Below are 7,703 nucleotides of genomic sequence, written 5' to 3'. Positions count from 1 at the left end.
AGACGACAAGCAGAGGAGGAATCACTTTGCTTTGTAGGGTGCTTTGTAGAGCCTCCAAATTTCCTTCCTCTTATCAAAGAGCCATTCAAAGTGACCTATTTATCTAAGAGAAGAGACAAATTGCCAATGGTACCAAATGCATTGTCTTAATTTGGTACATCATAGTTGGTATAAAAAATGGATATTTGTTGTTTAACTTAAGATATCTAGGGAATTAGGGTGGGGGTACAAGAAAAAAAGTATATATCTAGATGATAAGCACCAGTAAAACAAGAATAAAATCTGATCTCTGAGGTGACAGAACATATATAGAGCTCAGCCACAAGGAGATACTCTCAGTCTTGGAAGAGATAATCTTCAGGACAAGTCAATAAGAAATATAAGGCCCACTTAATATTACCTGATACATTTGCTCATATTCTCACGTTTCTCATACTCATTGATATCTTACTTATGATCCCTGCTATTTGTTCCCAAGTCCTTGAAACATGAACCTACTATAGTCTTAAGTGAAATTATTTTAAATAACAATTCATGTTCATATAATGCTTTACAAAGCACTTTTATTACAACAGATCCATGTGTTATGGTGAAAATAGGTGGGGGTTTGGGGTAGGGGTTCAGGATAGGGGTTCTTAAGAATTCCTCTTTAAAGAATTATACCCTCTTGTACACAAATCCAATTAGAATAAAATAATAGTTTATTTAGGTGCTAGGGAAAGGAAACTAAGAGAGACTTGGACTTCTTCTTATGGGAGGAAGGCATGGCACAGAGACATGGCTCTGAGATACCTATCTCCTCGAGCAGGAAACAGGCGGATACTTTTGTGTGTGTGTGTGTGTGTGTGTGTGTGTGTGTGTGACAGTTGGGATTAAGTGACTTGCCCAGAGTCACACAGCTAGTAAGCGTCAAGTGTTTGAGGTCGGATTTGAACTCAGGTCCTCCGGAATCCAAGGCTGGTGCTTTATCCACTGCACCACCTAGCTTCCCCAGGCATATACTTTTATAGAGGTCCAATGGTAGTTCAATGAGGTGATCGTCTGACTGAGGACCATCCTCCACTGGTGGTGGCTGGGGGAAGCTGGGTGAGAGGCAGCTCTGGATCTCTCAAGCCTTCTCTCTGCTCCTCAAGCCACAAAGGCAGCCGCCACACCTAATCTTATCTCCCCCAAGGGTGGAGGAAACTGGTTAGGTGTGTCTGTCCTTTGGTTTAGTTTCTCAAGGAGAAGGTTTTTTTTGATTTACCCCACAAAACTTCTGGGGTACCCAGGACCATTCAAATGAGGTACCCAGGCCCATAACATATGACATAGGTAATAGGTTCCCATTTTATAGATGAGAAAAATCAGGATCCAAGGCAGTTCACAATTTGCCCACAATTGCACAGCTAGTTAGAGATTTTATATCTAGGATGAGAATAATGTCCTCTTAGTTAAATACTACCCCTATGAATCTTTGGTTGGTCTAAGGTTACCTGGGCAGGCTAGAACCAAATGGAAGCTTAGGGCAGGGATAGGAGGCCAGAATAAAGGTTAAAAGCAGGGCTAAAAATGGGAAATATTACATAAAACTAATTCCATCTGGAAAATACATAGAATGTTGGAATGGGACAAGAGAGAAACTATTTATCCATATTTTTTTTTATTATAAAGGGATTAGACTTTGTTTGACCATAGTGGAAGTTACAGGGAAGGTATTCATGCTTTGGGTAAGGGTTTTCACGTACTCAGATAATACTCGACCCTAATCAACTGGGCATATAGTTTATATTTTTCTTTCATTTTCCAGGGTTCCAGATAAAGGAATACTTTAAGTCTTGAAGATTATTGCATTCTTTTAAAAAAACACATAGAAAAGTAAAGAAGGTTTAGAGGGTAACATAGACAAGTGTTCCAGCTTTTAGAACTAACATGCTGAATTTAGTATATACTTTAAAAAATAACACAAGCATTATGTAGTAAGAGCCACAATTTCATATTAGGTAATCTTTCTTTTCTTTGTGCATGAAGATGTCCAGTTGACGTTTGCCAAATTCAGAAGAGCAAAAAAATGTAAAGGCTTTTAAAAATAAGATTACTGTTCCTTCTTACTAAGCAGAATGCATTCAAAAGAAATCATTGTAACTTATCACACGGAATGGTTATGCTTTCTGATAAGCACTATGCAATAAATCTCAGAAAAACACATAATCTTTTTTATTAAACAGAGAATGATTCTTTATCTAGTAGAACCATATTTGTGCAACATCAAAGGGATGGTATCTGAAATTGACACTATAGGCATATCATTTTGGCAGTTCCTTAAAGATTTTTCTTCCTTGACCGAGTCATGTTCCTTCCTACCAGCCAGTTTCAGGTACCTTGTAACCTTAATTACATAACACAAACCCACTTAATAAAATAACACCACAAATTCAAGTGAGGTTATTAGTAGATCATTTTTCTGACTGAGTTTAGTAAAGCTTCCCTCTTTTCCCTCCCCCACCATTGTTGCCAAACCTAAATTACTGTCTTAATCTTTTACCTGAAGGGAGGCACCAGGGCTCACTCTTAGGCTTTACCCCATTCACAAAGTAGTTAAAACATTACAAATAAGGATGTGTGACTATAATCGTAATCATTTTTATTTTTTATTTCTAGACAAAGGACTATTTTAAGGGGTCCAAATCATCTATCCTTGTTTTACACCTTAGATTATTTTGTAATAATTATAAATATCCCAAATTATTACATAATCAGCTTTGTTTGTACCTTCCCCAAAGTCACTGGTAGTGGAATGCTTGATACATACATGGTTCTTTATAGGTGCCTGTGGAATTAAAACGTTGTCTTGTTTGCATAAGATTAGTCCTAATGGGGGGGGGGGGAGGGAGCAGCTAGGTGACACAGTGGATAAAGCACTGGCCCTGGGTTCAGGAGGGCCTGAGTTCAAATTCGGCCTCAGACACTTGACACTAGCTGTGTGACCCTGGGCAAGTCACTTAACCCTCATTGACCTGCAAAACAAATAAAAATAAAAAAAATAAGATTAGTCCTAATGAATATTATGTGAAGTTCTATCACATCAACCAGATGAAGCTTCTTGGGAGGCAATGGAGAACAATATGTAGAAAGCACATGATTTTTCTACAAAGAACAATAAGTCTCATGTTTGCTATTGTATGATTTTGAGCAAGTCACTTAACATCTTGGGTTCTCAATGTCCTCATCTATAAAATGAAACAGTTGGATTAGATCATGTGAAATGTGTCCCTTCTAGCTCTTTGAGTCCATGGAATAAAAAACTGAATAAAAGAGCCAGAGGGTTGAAATAGTAAGGATGGGGTCACACAAAGGATATTTAAAAAATTAATATTAGGGGAGACCCAGAATTTTATTCCTTGCTATGATCTTTGCAGCCACCTTCATAGGCAGGCAATAATAGCACATTCTTTCAGCCTTGCTGTGATTGTTGATTTTTTTAAAAATGTATTTACCTGAGTTGAGCAAAAAGTTACATTAAAGGTTCTCTTGCACCTGTATCTCCAATTAATATCACAAAAATAAGACAAAATTCTGTGACAGAATCTACTATGGAGATAACTAGGTTTAGTGACTTACTAAAAATCTGCATGTGGCATGAAACATGGAGACATATGCTTACCTAAGGTGTTCATCAATAGAGGATGGAGGCAAGGAGGGTGAACTACACAAGGACCAACCAAACAAAAGAAGCTTCCCTATTAATGGGTATATGTCCCAAATGTTCCTGATTGTAAACAAATGATTGCCTCAAGCCCTGGAATAAAATAAGATGAGTTAACTTAATATTCATTGGAAAGAAATTTCACTAACCATTCCCAAGCCAGCTGAGATCTCTTTTCTTATATGGGGAAGAATATGTTTATAGAGCATTAGGATTCAGCAACAGGTATGAAATTTCTCCTAGTGAAACCCAGTCACCCACCCATAATTTATATAACCAGAGTGACTATTCTATAATTCAAGAAATCTCCCATATAGTCAATGTGATTCTCTTTCCAACTCCTAAATCCCTCCCCTTCTATATTAAAATTTCACAGTGTCTTCAAATTTCTTGACAGAATGGGAGAGCAGGAACTGCTCTAATATAGAAATAGAGTTGTTTATTTTTGCAAAAGAAAGTGCTGCACGTAATTACTATTTTGTAAAATATTAGTGACTATCAACATTCATTTTTTTTGCTCTTTTTTTCAAATAAAAGTATTTCACCTTTGTTTACTGTAGCCTAAATCTGTTTCATCAATTACTATGGTCCATAGCACTATGCTCTGTTATCTGGAAAGATGGCATTTGTAATACAATGAAAAAATAAACAATTTTTAATGTGAAGGAAAATTTTGCAGAATTTGCACGTTGCAGCATAACACTTGTTACATCCTTGAAACAGGTATATATATATATATATATATATGTATGTATATATACACACATATACATGTATGTGTACATATATGTATGTGTGTGTGTATATATATACTCTCCCATCTTTACACAGGAAATAGTTAGCTATGTATTAGGAGAAACTTGGTCTCATCCTTTCACCAGGGTATGATGCATGATTATAGCTTATATGGTCAAAGTACTTCTTACATGATATGTTTAGCTGAGGTTATAGCTTAACTCATAATTTTATTAGCTTTAGGATTTTCAAAATACTTTACAAACAAGGTATCATTTGGTTCTCACAACCACCATGTAAATTCTGAAGTTCATAGCACAATTCTGAAGTTCATAGCACAATTTTAAGGATAATGGAATTTGGCAAGGGTGAAGTGATTCCCTTAAAATCATATAGCCAGTAAAGTGACAGAGCTCAAATAAGAACCCAGGTCTTCACTCCACCAAATCTAGTGGGTGTTTTTTTTTTCATTCTCTCATGCTGATCCTTTCAACTTTTCTGATAAGCACTAACAATATATTTCAGTGGTTCCATTTATTAATTGCCATACTAATTTGTGATGTGAAGGGGAATGTTTGAAATCAATAACTCAAAACTAAGGCTCTCAGAGAGCACAAAAGTGTCCTAAATATCAAATAGAAAATACAAGTTGGTTGGGTAGTTTTCATTTTACTTAATAGTTAATAATAAAGGCTAATATTTATATAGTGCTTTAAAATTTGCAAAGTGTTTTATAAATATTATTTCATATTATCTTCAACCCTGGGAGCTAAGTAAGTGGTTATTTATTAGCTAATTTTGTCCCCATTTTACAGAAGAGGAAATTGAGGCAAATGACAGGCTAAACGTGTTGCCCAGGGTTATACAGCTAACATGTGTATGAGGCCACATGTGAATTTAGGCTTTCTTGACTCCAAGTCCAATGCTTTATTTACTTAGCTACCTAGCTGCTTCTAGGGTCATGGATTTGGAGTTGGAAAAGATCTTGGAGACAATTAAATCTAATCCCTTCATTTTACATATGAGAAACTGAGTCTGAGAAAGGTTGATTTAAGATATTCCCACAGTCATATACTAATTAATTTCTCAACTCAAATATTCCCTGACTCTACATCCAGTGTTCTCCTCTACTCTATGACTGTGCCAACATAGTCTGCATGAATGCAAAATAAGTTATTAATACAAGTAAGAAAATTGTGCAAAAAAGAAAATATTCATGAAAAGATCAGATTTCTTCTAATTTAAACAAAATTAAATAAATCTATTATATTATCCCTCTATTCCATTTTCTGGAACACAAAAGGTACATTTCACATTTTACAAAAACCAAGTGGACAAAGAAATGCATATTACCTATATTTGTGACATGCTTTTAGGCAAGCAGCTCCACTATCTTAGTCAATCAACACATATTTCTTGAACTGGCACAGATAAGAGATAGTGAACTAGGGCTAGAGTTGAGTGGAGAAGAAGAGCAGCCTAGATCACTTTTGAGAATTTGTCCAACTCTTTTAGGAATCCTAAACTGTTCCTTGCCAAAGAAGCCTATCTTTATTTATTCTAATTTATTTTTTTAAGCATAGTAATTGCCAGATCTTGAGTTAATGACTAAAACTCATGAGACACTAAGATCTCAGATGAATCAAAACTGCAAGTGATCCATAGGGCCATCAAAAAGACACAGGGTGAGTGGCAGTAGAGTGTCAGTTCCTTGAAGGCAGAGATTCTATTGTCTGTGCATCCCCAAGTCGCTAGCACAATACCTTGTGCATGGTAGGAAGAAGTGCTTATTGAATTAGATCAAGGTAGACTGGAGCATACTGTCAATAATAACTTGGTTAAATATAATGCATCATCAAGGAAATATCCAACTGGAGAAAGAAATGGACTAATCATATAGTAAGTGAAGGATGGTCAGAACAAATGCTGCATTTGTATCCATGAAATATGGAAAGATACAGAAGAATGCCTTAAGTATGTGGAATAGGTAAAGGGTTCACCTCCCCACTCTGGTACTTACTAGTTGTATAATCTTGGACAAGCCTTTTATCCTCTCTGAGCCTCAGTTGCTTCATCTGTAAAATGGGTAAGATGAGTCCTATAGCAACTACCTCACAGAATGGTCATAAGTCTCACATGATATAATGTGTGTAAACTGTTTTGTAAATTTTATAGTACTCTGTAAATGTCAATAATCATTATTCCCTTTGTTATCTTACATGAGAGATTTCCAGAAAGCCATGAACAAGACTCACACATGATGATTAAGCATTTGTGATTTATAGTCTATGTCTCTGAAAGGAGAATACATTGAAATTTTTGAAGAAAATATATTCAACCTCCTTGGGTTCTCCCCTGCCTTGCTCTCTTCCTGTTGCCATCTCTTCCAGGAGGCAGAAGAGCACTATACTGATAAAGAAAGTAGTAATTTCTACAGAAGTCAATTGACTGATTCCATCTATTAGATAAAGCTTTCATTCTTCACTTGTTGCTCTCAGGTAACATCTAAGTTAATTAAAGAACATTAAACATAAAAAAACCTAAAGAAGGTGTGTTCACTAAAATCAGAGGTAGGATAGAAGATGTAGAAAGTGTGAACCAAGAGAGCCTCATCAAGTTGATGAAGCTAAAGGATATGGTATCTCTAACAGGAGAGTCATTTAGTTCTAAATGATATTTGAAGGAAATAAGAAGAACAGCAATCGAGATGGTGAAGAAACTTTGATTCCATGCTATGTGAGGATCACTTAAAGAAACTAGGTATTTTTTACCCTGGAGAAGAAAATATTGGGAGAAGCAAGAGTAAAATATCCTTTCTGTAATTATTTGAAGGGTTGTCACGAGGTAGGTGAATTAGATTTGTTCCATTTAGTCCCAGAGGAAGAAAATAACAGTAGAAAGAACAATAGATTTAGCATTAGAGAACCTGGATTCAAATCCTGCTACTGACATTTACTACCTATATGAACTTGGGCAAGCCATTTAACCATTGTTGGTCTCCATTTCCTTATGTGTAAAATGAGAAAGTAGAAGTAGATAATCTCTAGGGTCTTTCTGTATATGGGCCTTTCTGTCTTTGAACTCCTTAAGGTAAATATCTTCCATTGGGATCTCTGAGTCAAAAGTAAGGACATTTGATTCCTGTTTTCCCTTCTGGAAGAGAGCTGGGTGAGAAGAATCTAGGGAGAAAGAAAAGGTGGTGGCAGTTATCACTGAGGGAAAAGAGGAGAGCTAAGTTCTGGGGCAATTCAAAGATGAAAGAAAAGGAGAAGGGGAAACTAAA

This window comes from Dromiciops gliroides, chromosome 4, assembly GCF_019393635.1.
Source record: "Dromiciops gliroides isolate mDroGli1 chromosome 4, mDroGli1.pri, whole genome shotgun sequence".
Classification (NCBI taxonomy): Eukaryota; Metazoa; Chordata; class Mammalia; order Microbiotheria; family Microbiotheriidae; genus Dromiciops; species Dromiciops gliroides.
Note: the sequence above shows the minus strand (reverse complement) of the source record.